The sequence below is a fragment of the Manacus candei genome, unplaced genomic scaffold (genome assembly GCF_025592945.1).
Source record: "Manacus candei isolate 608988 ecotype Guabito, Panama unplaced genomic scaffold, ASM2559294v1 h1tg000050l, whole genome shotgun sequence".
NCBI classification, from domain to species: Eukaryota; Metazoa; Chordata; class Aves; order Passeriformes; family Pipridae; genus Manacus; species Manacus candei.
The window spans coordinates 8809026-8824410 of record NW_026138098.1 but is presented as its reverse complement, the minus strand read 5'-3'; the positions used below and the strand labels follow the sequence as shown (position 1 = coordinate 8824410).

Here is a 15385-nt window from a genome sequence, read left to right as displayed (position 1 = left end):
AGCTAACCAAATGATAAAAATAGCAACAAATGTGACAACCATTCATTTAAGCTCTTCAAGAAAGTATCTTCTACAACATAAGTATTGATTAGCTTGGTAGAACATCAAAAATCTTGATACATGGTTCTATAAGATGCAAAACAAAAAAAAAAAGAAAAATATTTCCTGTAGCCACCTTCAGCAGCAGTACAGAGAAGGTTATGCTTTAACAGTGAATTCTCACTTCAGAGTCCATTCACTGGCACAGAGAAAAGCAGTGTCTGCAACAATCAATCCTCCCCTTTCCTCTGCTGAAAAGTACATACACTCCTACTTTTTAGGAAAGCCATTGACACCCTCATCCTTGCCTGCTCATCCACTGTACCGGTTGAAAATCCTTCTCCCCCCTCCTCCATTCCAGTACTGCTAATTCCCAGCCACTGAAAGGTAATTCATGATGAAAGCAATTCCCTATATGCTTTCTACTGTCTGCACAGATCTAATTAGGAACACAACCTGTCCCAACTGTAGCCTGCTATCCTGTGAGTACAGGCACGTGCTGAGGATATGGTACATTTTAATTCAATATTATGTCATTTCAAACTGCCTGTCTTTTCAATCTTCCTATTCAATGCAAACATGATTCTTTTAAATCCCTGACTACAAAGGACTTCCCTATTAACTCTAACTTTTAATTTCATAAAATAGATAGTTAGATCTAAAGTATGAACACTTAACTTGTAAATAGGCAAGGAGGAAATTACTTTGCTTCAGCCAATTTTAAAATACATGCAAGAGGACATCTAAAGGAACATAACAAATTATAACTATAGGAAGCATTTGCTGAGGTGAGGCTGTCTAGAAGAACTCACTAACAACAAGGGGAAAAAATAAAGTGTGTGCCTTGTCACCTAGTAACTATCGCAGTGGGGCTCTTTTACAACAAAGAGATTAAAGAATGACAGAAGTGTGTGCCTGGGGTGGTTCTGTAAGCAAACAGATTGATGGTCATGGTCTTCAGAAATAAAAATTACTGCTTTAAAAGAAAAAAAACCTATGCTACAAAGCTTAAAAATACTGCAGAGAGAGAGGCTTCATGGGTGTTCAACCCAGGGTTGAAAAGAAAGTGAAGAGCATTGAGATAAGTGACTCTGAGGCACAAAACCTTCTGAAAGGGGAGTAACAGGAAGTTAATACAGTAAATGTAGTTCACTGTACATGAGACACATTCAACCACACATTACATAATATAATGGACAGTAGCAGTCAATTATGTCAGCTCCACTCAACAAGAAATGGGTTTGTATCATCTTTGTTTATGTGTTTTTCACTCATAGCTGTGTTCCTAAGAGAGGTCTTGTAGCAGAGTCACTGATGAAGAGGGAATCATCTGCTCTCCAAACAAGTACACATACAATCCACAAAATCACAAAAAAACAGTTCTCACATCAGCTAAGACCCTATGTGCTCTTCAGCTCCGGATATGTAAAAACCAGGTTTTTTAGGCTATGAAACAAGCTCATCTTTAAACAGAAGTACAAGGTAAATTTACAAAGCTTTCCTCTTTTCATTTCAGATCCGTCACAGCAGAGTACTCAAACTTCCTTTAAATAATAGACTAAAGTCTCAAAATTACTCAAAGCTGCAATACTGATAAGATGCATTTCAGAGAGCAGGTGGGGGACAAGGAGAGATGAAGTACTCCATGGCTCATGGGCAGCTGATTCCAACAGTCAGGAGGGTCCTAAGTACCATGACCTGGCCAGGCAAGCAGCTCAGTGACAGAAAAATCTGGTGACGCTGACATAAGCAGCCCATGTTCACAGAAGTCCCTCCCACTCTTACATGGATGTCAACTCAGCACTCAGAGTTCCTCTGTCACTGCAGTGTGTGCTATGAACTTGCTAAGACAACACCGCACACCTCTAAACAAAGTCCACCTGTTTACAGGAAAAACCTACCTAGATAATAAGGCCCTTGAAATTGCTTCAGAGTCATTCTCTTTATGTTGTAATTTGCAATCCTTACTTCCTCGTTCTTTCTCAATAACTGGATCGATAACTCACAAAATTGCTGCTGTTACTCTTTATTTGGCTCTACAAGATGGCACATTCTCAAGACAAGTTCCACTAGAAATTCATCATAAAAGTCTAAGCAAACACCCTTAAGCAGTAGTCTCTTCAAATGCTCTGTAATACTCACTAACCTTCCGCATTGGTTCTGGTTTCCAAACTACGCAGTTCAGCTTTAGCATGCAGTGTCAATAACCAGAAGGGATAATGCCTGTCCTTTGGAGAGCTTCTTATGAAGATACCTATAAAAGGGGTTTATTCTTAACATCTTCAGACTGCCCAATGAAAGCAAATCATTACTTCTTTTCCCTAGTACCAGAACAAAACACTTGAGGTAGCACTACAAAAACCTCAAAATAATCAGCTGTCTATTCCAGGTGCTGTGTTACTGTTCTCTGTACCACATTCTTAGTTATTTTACAAACACCTCTGCTCTTCTGCATCCTTCTCCCCAATTCAACCAAAAAAATGCTTGTTTGATATATGGGTTTACAAAGATTTTTTTTTGCTAGCAGATCCCAATATTGCAGGAACAAGAGAGGAAAAAACAGCTTCATTTTGATACTGGAGGTGCCAGAAGCAGACATTTATGAATCACTATGGTTCTGGCAAAACTGAATTCAGGAAAGTGGACATACAGCTTGCCTTCACATCTAGAGAGTTCTGGGTTTTATCTCTGCATAGCCCAGTGTTAGATGAACGGAAAATTCTACACCTCAGTTAAACCACTTGGAAATGTAATGCTTTCCCAATGATTGCCCTGTTTGTTCACCTCCAATTCTTCAGACAGCAAAGTAGAGCACTGAAGCACCTGAAGCTGGAGTTGGTCTAAACAAATACCAGAAACTGTTTATTTCATTACTCTGGCTTTCCAACAGCTCTCCAATCATCAAGAAGCCTGTTCATTGATATGTTACATCTGAAAACAGAAATATTTTTAACTCAGTTGCATAACCTTTCAAAACTGACATAATAATAATAACAAAAGCCAATACACAAACACCAAAAGGCTACTAAAAAAGTCCAAACTAACAGCCAAATCTAGAGCTGGGAGTGTGGACAACAGACTTTTTTTTAAAGGAAAAGTATTATCCTCATAAAATTATAACTGGCAAAGAAAACACTGTCTTCTGTATCACCCAACAGCAGATTGAAATGCAGTTATTAATTTCCAAGAGGATGTTACATGCATTTTACATCTATTTTGAAGATTCCCACTTACAAGATTTATTTTTACATGTAGTTCATTGCACTCAATGAAGCATCTGTATGTACTACTGCTCATGAAGCAAAGACAAATACATAACTTTAGCAAAACCACAGTTATCATTTATACTGCAATAATGTGTTGCCTCTTTCCCCAGTCATTGCAGTATAGACTAAAGGATCTGCTAAGGACAATTTTTTTATACTGCCTTCCATTTCCACTCATGATCTATGAAGTGAAGTGACATATGACTGAAATTTCAACGGTCATTAGAGTGTTTTTGATGGAGCTCAGATGCTCATCAGAAGACCCTCCAACAAAAGCAAAAACTGCACATCAGCAGCATTTGAACAGTTTGGTTACAAATCCACTTCCCTCTTGAAAGTTCCTGGGCAACAAAAAGACTAAGTACAAATGATTTAGCAGTTTTCAATTGCAAATTCGAGTTAAAAATGAGATGCAATATAACTCAGTGTAACACAGGAGATGGACTTCATTTCAAAGAGTTAATTAGTATTTATTGGCTGAAGAACACTGAAGAGAATAATAATGATTTTTAGAGTTTTCTTGACAAGGCACACACATGAAGCTATCAGTAACCAAAGTAAGACTTTAAGAAGTTATATGTAAAAAAGTCCCACAAATGCCATAGCATTTATTATAATGATCATAATTTGTCTGAACAGTTTGTTCCACAATGGACTGTTCCTCTCCTTTAGATATCACACTACAATATATTTTATTAGAAACAATCTTAGATGAATCACTACAGAATAATAAAGTACTATTATCTTTAAACACATTATCCTAAGACAGAGACATTAAAGTAACCATTAGCCACCAGACAACTGTTAGAATCAGTTGCCACTTCAATTTAGATTTAATTCCAAACTATTATACTCAGATAAGAAATGAAGCTGTAGGACAGCTTACATGCTACCATATATATAATGACAACCCAATAAATCTGCTAAAGAAAAATTCTGGGGTAAAAAAATGTTTCTATCTTCTTATAGCGGGGTTGTTCCATTGTAAAACCCAAGATGCCTCTCTTCAAAAGCTTTTCACATCTTTACTAGATAATAATCATTATTCAAGCTTTTCCAAGTCAGTGCCAACCTGTCATTGCACTAGAACTCTTGCTAAGAATTTTCCATGACAGTAAGACTAAAAATAAAATTGAAGATATTTTTTTCAGTTTGTTTATCTTACGGTAATCCTGATAATACCTTCACCTAAACTAATCTGAACAGAGTGAACATACCTTTCTACTTCACTTGTTGGGTGAGGTTTTCAGTTTCTTTTTCTGAGGCCACTTTTTCCTTAACTACCGTCTACTGCTCAACACATTGCAAAACAAACTGCACTGGCAAAACAGACTTAACTGTTATTCCCAATTAATACCCAACTTAACCTGTATTTTGTATGGTATCTTTCACAAGAACTCTGACAAAAATTACTTTCCCAGACTAAGCATTATGTCACCAGCAATACTGCAGAAGAGAAAAACTGAAATCCTAGAGATAATTCTATTTGCAACTGAAGTTTATAACAGGAAAAAAAAAAAAAAGAGGATTTAACTAAAGAAGTTCTATTCCACACGACAAGATAAGAAACGCAGCTCTACTGCACAGCAGTTCTGTAGAGGGACAAACCAAAGGTTTCAACTAAATCAAAAGGGACTGGGATAGAAAGGTCCACAAAATCAGATATTTTACGTAATCTAGTGTGAAATGAATTTCAAAAAAATCCTTCTGGCTTCAGGTTCTAACATTTGGTTACAACTCCGCACATAACATTAATCAGAGCAGCAAGCCACCCAAATTAGAAGTGATGAAACACAATAAAAGGAGATGAACTGGACTGAAAAGCATCACACCATTTAAGAATTCTTAAGCTTAAGAAGAGATGCAGTTGATCACCACAGCTGGTGTTTCAAACAAAACCAAGGGTGATCATGAGGTCTCATACACTCACGGTCTTCCTGTATTCCTGCATTCACAGAGAACATACACAGGAAAAAAAGAAACACACCTGAGTCCCACCTACACCAGCTCTCCCGATTCTAATTCACATTTGTCCAAGATCAAATAGACGATACTGTTGTAATTCAGACTGAAGATTACTGGGGTATTGGTGAGAAGGAAGATGCAATGTAACATGGCTTCATCCACACAGAAACACTCGAGGACTGCAATACAGACAGTGGAAAAGCTGGCTGTGCACTGGGACATCAAGTCCTCCAGCCCAGGCATAACTTGACACAGTTCCTGACTCAGCTCACACAAAGACTTGCTTTGATGCATATGCTTGAAGGGAAGGGAATGGAGCAGTGCATGTACACAGTGGGTAGTCTCAGGATTTCCTTGTTTTTATCAGTTTAATACTTAATCTCAATTACTTTTCTCAATTTTTTAATCTTTATTAAGCACCAACTGCACACCCTCATGCCAGCACCAAGGTGCAAAGCTCAGCATTTCTATCGATTCTTTGAATGTGGGACAACTACTTTAGAAGAAAAGGTTTACTCAAACTTTATCCTTGCTTACATCACAAGTTTGATAGCTGAACAATAGCATATGATTCCTTCAGGGCACCGCCAGGTTTTCCACCAACCTCATGCAAGTGTTAATAATATGGTCATATTAACTCCACGTCTGGAGTCAAGTAACAGCACCACTCGAAAATAAAGTCCATCAGTTAAGGTTTAACAAGTGAGGCTGGATTTGTTCCCATCACAAGCCACGGGGTACACCTTGAGAGTGTTATTTTTTGTCACACTAGTCCGAAGGTTGGAAGCTCATCTATCAGGGGAAAACAACATTCTAGCAACAGCATCCTTCATAAGACTTGGATACTTAAGGGTTTACATACAGACTTGCAACCTTCTGTTACTGCAATGTCTTCAGCACAGAACAACTCTTAAGTTAAGAAAATGAGTCTACACTTCAGCAACCAATGCAATGCCAGCAACAGCACTACTCTAACCTTTCAGATTTCAGCATCATCCTTGCAGCTTTGCTTACAACAGGGCCAGTAGAAGCCAGGGCACTCATTATTACTACTGCCCTGTTCACATTCACATTCTGACACTGATAACATCACCTCTGCAAAGAAGAATGTCTTAAGGGAGGATAAAAAAAATCAAATTTACGACTGAGCGCACATTCTATGACAGGTCTTCTACACCTATAACAAAGCCGTAACTCTTGTTCACACTACAGAAGTTGGAGCCCTGGCAGACCTTCTCACAAACCTGTAGTGTTATGGCATTGTACAATACAGATCTTAGCATATTTGGCATTGGAGATGACAGCAGGTTTGCTTTAAATGGTTCTTTTCACACTTTGTTTCCGGAACATGCAAAAGGGTTGTAAAATTCCAACCATGGCATTACCATTTGCATGATCACTGCATACTGGAAAACACCACTCAGGGGGATGGTAAGGCTCTACTCTTTTCAAACCTGATTTTCCTAGAGAGTTTCTCCAGTATCCCTGGAAACAAATGAGTAAAAAACTTCAGTCCTTTAAGGATGTGAACAAGTCTACTGTAAGTCTACAGAAGACTGCCCTCTGTTACTTAATATGAGGTATTATTATATCCAATATTATCACAGTAAAAAAATCAACTAGTATTCCATGTACTTCTTGAAATTAGGGTCATGATTTTGTTCCCTATTATGACACCAGTTTGTTTCTGATGCTTTTTTTTTTCACCCTCAATCTGATCCAGGAGGGTCTTGGTCTATGACTTGAAGATAAGAATTATCCGTAAAGTTTTCCAATATTGTTTTTGGCAATAGGAAAATCAGTTCAGAACAAGCCAGCCCAGAACTAAGTATAAGATATTGCCTCCTGGAACCCACACATCAGCAAAACTTGCAGACTACTGATTCAACATGCCTAATAACACTATAAAAATAAAAAAAACCACTTGCCTTTCTATTTTTCATAGCTCTTTAAAAAGCCAGCTTCAGGAAATCCAATATTAGCCTTGGGTAGCGTTAAGCAACATAGCTGCTAACTATGACCTAAAAAAACACTCTCTGTATCTGATTCTTCAGTCCTTTTCTCAACAGTTTGAAACACTGAACCTCACGAAGTGAACAAACATCTGTCAACAACCCCAAATTAAGTCTTATAAAATGATAGAATAATACTGTTTTAAAGCCAAGACAAGAATAGATGATGGAAGATTTTCAGAAAAAAGAGGACTCAAAGGCAATACAGAACTAGGTTTGGGGTTTTTTTTCATAAAATGTCATTTCAAATGTCATCTTATGGCCTCTTGAAACATCTTCACTTTCAGTTTCCGTATTTCTAGAGCTTAACCATCTCCTCTGTAAAGTCAATGGCAACACAAGCATTCATAGCTACTAGTGATTACATTTCCTCGCAGATAGAGAAAAGCAGCTGTGGCTCATGCTGTTACAACAATTTCCTTATACAACAAAACATTCTGAGACACCGGCCACATGTGACGTTTTACTGCATTCTGCTTGCAACATTGTGACTTCTGAAAAGCAGTTTTACAAGAAGGTAAAGCAAAACAACACTAAAGCTGGAATGCCATACTTTTAATCTTACACACAGGTTTCAAATTCACAAGAAATCCACTGCTGGTCTGCCCAGAGTCTCGCTGGCAGTATACACATATCAGACTCACCTGTGCAGACTATTTTCCAGGATAAGAGCCAAAATCCGCAAGCCTACATCATAATCACCTCGCTGAAGTCCTTCTTTCAAACCTAGAAGGGCAAGCAGCTTTTGCAAATACCATCCGCAAAAGCCAGGACACACTGTACCGCAGCACCGCAGCCGAGTCTAAAAAATAACCTTCATACTGGCTTAACAGTTACTGGGGTTTGTTACCTAATTATTTAACCATACAGCGAAATCAAGACGCAGCCAAACGAAACAGGACAACCTAATTAACACCGTGGTGGAGAAAGCTGTCAAGAAACAAAGAGATTGCGAGCCAGCACCGGAGCCAGCGCTGCCCGCCCGGAGGTCCTGGCTGAGAGGGGGCTGTCAAGGCAGGACTGCACCCCCCGGCCACCGTGTCACCTCGCTCCCACCTCCCTGTGCCTCACCCACGGACCTGTGGCCAGCCCAGTGCCCCCACCCGCACGGGGAGATGCCCCGCCGCGGCCACCCGGGGGAAGTGTGTCTGTCTGTCTGTCTGCCTGCCTCCCTCTCTCCTCCTCCCGCCCCCGCGGCCACGTCCCCCCCGGGTTTATCGTCCGCCGACAGCGAAGCGGATCACTGCCGCGCCGCCCCCTCCCCGACCCCGCCGGGCAGCGCCGTCCGTCCCGTCCCGTCCCGTCCCGTGAGCCCCGGCGCCCTCGGCCGCGGGTGCCCCGCGCCGCCCTCTCGGCGACCCCGGCAGCGCCCGCGGGGCTGGGGGGCGCTGCCACCGAGTACCCACACACACACACATACGTACACACATACGTACACACACACACACATACACATACACACCCCGGCCCGCCTTTCCCCCGGCGCGACCCCTCACCCGCTCGCTACGCGGCCGGCAGGGTGAACAACAGCCCCGCCATGGCGGCACACGGCGCTCCGGTGCCGTTCCCCGCCGGCCGCCCCGGCCCGGCGCGCTGACACATCAACAAAGATGGCGGCGGCGGGCGGGGCCCGGCCCAGCAGCGGGGCGGGACCGGGGGGAGCCGGCGGGGCCCCGGGGCGGGACCGGCCGGGCGGCACCGGGGGGTCCGGGGCCAGCGGCGCCCCGAAAGGCTGCGATCCGCTGTGATCCGCTGTGATCCAGGGGCACGAAACGACACGTTCGCTGACGGTGCTAACAGCTCCAAGCGGCTGGTCCTACAGGATATAGGAGATGGTCTTAAGCTTCGCCAGGGGAGGTTCAGGTTGGACATCAGGAAGAATTTCCACACAGAAAGGGGGATTAGATATTGGAATGGACTGCTCAGGGAGGCAGTGGAGTCACTGTCTCTGGAGGTGTTCAAGGAAAGACTGGACGCGGCACTTGGTGCCATGGTCTGGTTGACGTGGTGGTGTTCAGTCACAGGTCGGACTCGATGATCTCAGAGGTCTTTTCCAACAGAATATGGGATTTCACACAGTAGAGAATTTAGAGCAGGTGACTGAAAATTATTTCGATCTGTAGTTCTTTTTCCCTCCCTCTTCTTATTTAAAGATGCACCTTTCTGGGCAAGGGATCTCGTGTCAGGCATTCTATGGCGGTACCCAAGACCCAGAGCCCTGAGGAGCCCTCCTGCCGTACAGGAGGGACTCTTCCCCTCAAGACTTTTCAGAGAGATGGTCACAAAGACGCCTCTCCTTTTTGCAAGATCAGTGCACAAGTAAGGACTAATAGAATCTCTTCACCCTTAAGTAAACAGCACCTCATTCTCCAGAACCAACCCCTACACATGACATCAAAACCCTCTGCACCTACGTGCCACTAAGAGTCAGTCCAGTGATGTTAATAAACGGAGCCCAGCTTCACTTAACACCTGCTGGGACTTCATTCCTTATTCTGACTGGATTTTTAAAAAAAAAAAAAAAAAAAAAAAAAGTGAAAAATTTGCTAGGCATCAAAAACTGCATTTCAGAGATGGGAGCAGCAATTTTTCAGTGGCACACAAAGCTTTTTGGAATCTAGAGCAAGGCATAAATGCCATTCTATTTAATACAAAATAAATTGAAAAAAATACCTTAGCAGACAAGCTGTTAAGTGAAAGCAGTTGTATTTACTATAGCAGCTCAGTTAAAATAAGTACTGGCATCTCTCTTGCAGTAAGTTCTTTAACATAACAATAGAAAAGCAAGTTAAAATCATTGAATAATTCAGGTTGGAAAGGACCTCAGAAACTTACCTAGTACAATCCCCTACTCATAGCAAACCTAACTTTGATGTTAGATCAGACTGTTCCTTTATTTTGGCTAATTTATTTTTATATACATAAAAAAACCATGCACATACCTGCATATATGAAATCATCACACAACAGTAATGATTTTTTCTGTTCCTACTGTGGATGACCTTGAAAACAGAATGTGCTGCATAACTTTACTTGCAAACATTAATTAGGAGACTTATTTTAGAGCAAGTTATTTTTCTCCATATTCTTTCTAGGTATTTGGAATTTCAGAGCTGCAAATGCAAATTTTAGGGTCCTAGAAAATGCTCCCTTGAAACCTGTCATTTAATGCCAGCCAGCAACTGAGCCCCACACAGCTGCTGGCTCGTGTCCCTCCCCAGCAAGATGGGGGAGAGAACTGGAAGACTCAAACTCGTGGGTTGAGATAAAGACAGTTTAATGTGACAGAAAAGAAAATAATAATTATATTAATAATAACGATGATAAAAGAATTAGAATGTACAAAACCGGTGATGCACAATGCACTTGCTTACCACATGCTGATCAATGCCCAGAGAGTTCCCAAATAGCAGACCCTGGTCAGCTTTTCCCTCTGTTTATGTACTGAGGATGACACCATTTGGTGTGGAATATCCCTTTGGCCAGCTGGGCTCAGCTGTCCAAGCCATCTCCCTCCCACCCTCTTGTTCCCTCCCTTCTTGCTGGCAGGGCATGAGAATTTGAAAAGTCCTTGACATAGTGTAAACACTACTTAGAAACAACTAAAAATGTTAGTTTGTTATCAACATTATTTTCGTTGGAAATCCAAAACACAGCTCTGTACCAGCTACTGGGAAGAAAATTAACTCTATCCCAGCCAAAACCTTTTTACAGATCCTTAAAAAGAACAATGGGATTTTAGAGAAAATCAATCTGCAAACTGTTCAGTGCTATCATAACTGTAATTTTTATTTTGGGAAAGATAATACTGCTTCAGATAACTAAACAAAGTCCTAGCCATCACTTCTAAAGCCGTGAAGGAGTCAGTCATATGCAGGCATATGTCTTTAAGAGCATTATTAAGTTTAGATCATAAATGAAAGTAGGTTGCAGAGCCAACTTGTGCCCTCAGCTTTAACCTCCAAATACCATTTTAAAGGCAAATGCTTTGTTCATAATATGCTGTTCATAATATGCTGTGCATTCCATCTCATAAAAAAATACAAAAAAAGATCAGGTGTGGAATAGGGATAAGTAAAAATTGTCCCTCTTCAGAAAGCAGTGCCATGCAAAACTCACTTGCTAATTGCCATACAGTCCAAATCTAAGCTTAGCTTTCAGAAAGGCTTCTTTGCCTCTCCTGCTCCTGTTCTGCAGCTGAGCCACAAAGTTCACACAGCTCTGCTGCTCTGTAACACAGTCATTTCAGTCCCCAAATGCTTCTTATTTGGTCTTCTAGTTATTTAAAGGCAACTTCAGAGACATCAGTGTACTCTGGCCCTGTCCTTCTAAGATCTGCGCTTCTGCCTTGCTGAACGCTTTGTAGTCTTACTGATGCTAATTGTGTGTGGTTTAGTGTGTTCCACCAGACTTGGCAAAATTTCAGATGATTTTTACCTTTTATTCTGGACATTTTTTTTCAGCAGGATTGAAATCAGGTTAAGAAAATAGAGCCTGGTTAGTGGAGTTCTTTAAAGGCAGGAGAAAAGGGGTTTTTTTGTACTCAGCTAGACTCCTCATAGCTCTAGTACCAGAACTGATGTTGACAGTTCTGTAATACCTGTGCTTAGGCCACATTTTCATCTAAAGAGTATCTTATCCCCAGGAGGCAGCCACAGATACTTAGGAAATTATAATGACATGTCACAGAGAGAGCCCTTCCCCAAACTGCTTGTGTTCATATTAAATAAGAATGAATTACTGTACCTCTTAATTAGCCAGTCATAGCTGTCATTTGTCATGTACAAATGCTGAGGAAAACAATTCCTGAGTGAGAGAACTAACCATCTGAAAGACAGACAGTCCTACACAAAGACTTCCCTTCTGCTGCAGACAAGCTCTGCATTGCAGAGGCAGAAGCTGAATTTGGCCCACATATTCAAAAGGTTGTAGTTCTAACTTTTGGCTCATGCTTTGTTATGTAAGAAAAAGAAAAGTAAGTGTTCATGTAATTGTTCAATGTCCAGTTGACATTTGTCAATTATACAGAGTATTTTTATAGCTTTGCCTGCTGAAAGTGCTTACAAACATATGTTGTCTTCTTCAGCTAAAAGTGTTTGCAACTCCACTTTAAGGGAAAACAATGAGATGGCTGAAACAGCAGATGAAGAGCCATATCTGGCACTGCCAAGGAGGAGTTGGGAGCACAGTCCAGCTTGTTCAACTCCCATCTTCTGTATTTGTCAGAACACTGGTCTGTTATACTGTAATTACGGATGGCTGACTTGATTCCTACATTTCACATCATGTCAAGATTACATGAAGAGTTATTATTTTCTTCATTAGGAATGGCTTTCATTGTCTAACCATTTTATTCTGAGCAAGCACAGTTTGCCAGGGGTTGTCAGGGAGCCCCCGGGAACCCCATCTTCCCTCCCTGTGTCAGGTAAGGACAGCACCTCTGCTGAAGCTGCTTGCCACCACTGTTGTGTCTGATCTATGCATGGTAAATCCTAAGCATGCCTGTGATCACTCAAGTGCTCTAAGTTATAACTGGAAAAAACTATTTTCATTATATGTTGCGTGGGCTGTCCTTTGTTCAGCATGTAGCCCAGTGGTGTCCCAGCTAATTCCTAGGCACTACAGCTAATGACACACTGGCACAGATATTACAGAACCTACATGTAGGATAGCCTGAAGCTCTTGCTAACAATTGCAGGCAAGCTACATCAACATCCTGCAGCTCCTGTGATGTCGCTTCTGATTAGGCTCCATGCTAACAGTACTGTGCTCTCTTACCTCTGACACTCATTTATATTTCACTTTGGAAGGGAGAGCTACCCTGCAGGAAGACATGGATAGGCTGGAGGAATGAGCTAAGAAGAACCTTATGAAATTCAACAAGATCAAGTGTAAGGTCTTGCACCTGGGACAACATAAACCAGGATGCTGCTGTGGCAAAGAAAGCCAACAGGATGCTAGGCTGCATGAACAAGGACATCACCAGCACAGATAGAGAAGTATTTGTCCCACTCAGTGTTTGCCAGGCTACACATGGAATACTGTGTTCAGTTTTGGTCCCTGCTGTACAAAAGAGAGGTGGACAGACTGGAGAGGGGAAAGAGAAGGGCCACAAAGATGATCAAAGGTCTGAGAAGCTTGCTATAGGAGGAACAGCTGAGAGAAGTGGTTTCTTCTGCCATCAGAAAAGAAGGCTCAGGGGAGACCTTATCCATGTTCCAGTATTTAAAGGGTGGCTACAAAGAAGATGGAGACTCAAGGAGCCCCATGGAAAAGACAAAAGGTAATGGATACCAGTCACTTATGGGGAGATTCCAATTAGATACAAGAGTAAAATGTTTCACAATAAGAATAATCAGGCATTGGAATAATCTCCCCGGGGAAGTGGTAGATTCCCCAACGCTGGACAATTTTAAGATTCACCTGGACAGGGTGCTGGGCCATCTTGTCTAGTGTGCACTTTTGCCACTAGATGACCAGATGATACTTGTATTCTGGTATTCATAGTATACCTGACCTGGGATTCCACAGTTCTATTATTTTTTTTCCATTGCTGCAGCCAGACCTGTTATTTTTTCTTTTTAGAATGAATTTTACTGCTGTCATTTCCTGCCCTTTCTTGTTGCACTATCCTGAGGCATGGAAAGTTCCAAATGACTGACACTTAAAAAACAAAACCAAAACATTTGCCTTAACTGCAAGAAAACTTTGTGCTTATTCACATGCTGATAAAGTTCTGTCTCCAGTGGGATTCTTGACTTGCCTTTTCATTATAATCTGTCAATATACTTCCAGAACAGTCTATAGTGTTAATTAGTATAATTTCAAAAGACTGTTGTGACTGGCAGCACTGTTTGCTTCAGCAGGCACTGGGGATTGAAATGACCAGCCAGCTAAATGTACTAGAAACATGGATGTTTTAAGCCACAAAGTCGTCGTCTTCTTCTTCTTTTTTTTTTTTTTTTTTGAGAGAGAGAGGGGGAGACAGAGAGAGAGAGGTCTGAATGACAGAGTTCTTCTTAGGCATGAGGACTGGTGAGCTAACCTTAGGGACAGAGGAACAAAGTGCAGGGAGGCAATGAAGGCTGTATGATCATGATTACCCTGTTTCCCAGCAACCTCCCAATGTACAACTGTGCCTACTCTGATATGCAATGCTGGGCAATTTGGCAGATGGATTTCCTGAAATCCCACATAATGCCACCTAATTTCACCTCTTGCTTTCAGAGCAGCCTCTGATACAGTCAGCTTCTGCTCAGGTTGCAGCTGAGGGCTGGTGGTTCATTGGAGCCCAGAAGAGTCTCTCCTCTGGCTTTGGTAGGTGGTATCTAAACCACCTAGAGAAAACTGAGCAGCCCTTAGATGTGTTCTGCACTTTGAGAATGCTTAGAACAATGGTTTGGCAGACAGGATCCTAGACTTAAACACAGAAGATTTAGACTGTAATGCTGTCATAGCCAGACTCTAAATGTCTTTAAGGCAGAATAGCTGTGCCTCAGTTACTTCTCTGTGAACAGAGATAATTATTCCCTGCTGTACAGAACATGTAAGAAGAAAATCCATCACTGATTTTATACACTTTAATAATAAGTACAACAATGTAGGCACTAAAATAGACCATTGTCACTGAAATTGGAGAATAAAACTCCTTAACACCAATGCAGTATTAAGGAGCAGGCATTAGTCTATTACAGCACAGATGTACAGGGGATAACTCAGCCTAAGGTGCACACCTGGCTCAAGATGGTACATATTTATTAGCCAGGGATATACATATTCATCAGAGTACATGTTTCTGAACAATTTGTTACTTTAGGAGGCCACAGAGTCCCTTAACTGGCTTGGGCCGGCTTGACTTGTTACCGAGCTCTCACCCTTCATGACATTTCATTAACTGCCACCTTGTTGTAATTTGCAACACCATCCCTAAGGGTGTTCAAGGCCGGGCTGGATGGGGCTCTGAGAAACCTGGTCTAGTGGAAGCTGTCCCTGCCCATTCTAGGGGAATTGGAACTAGATGATTTTTAAGGTCCTTTCCAACCCAAATCATTTTATGATACTGTAATACTTCACTGTCCCTCAGCGAATTTTGTTGAAGACAGA

At 41.6% G+C, this 15385-nt stretch overlaps 1 protein-coding gene across 3 annotated transcripts in view; it reads right to left on the bottom strand.

The window, feature by feature from the left end:
- The window catches only part of CCDC186 (coiled-coil domain containing 186), a 36135-nt gene extending 27226 nt beyond the window's left edge, over nt 1–8909 (bottom strand). The window contains exons 1-2 of one of the 3 annotated variants that reach the window (XM_051799866.1): nt 8779–8902; nt 7927–8008 (exon numbers count right to left, since the gene is read on the bottom strand). The gene's annotated coding sequence lies outside the window, so the exon portion shown is untranslated. Of the gene's footprint in view, nt 1–2185; nt 2476–7926; nt 8009–8778 lie in introns of those variants that run through there. The other 2 variants (XM_051799867.1, XM_051799868.1) reach the window with 2 other exon arrangements.
- Nucleotides 8910–15385: the final 6476 nt, after the last annotated feature.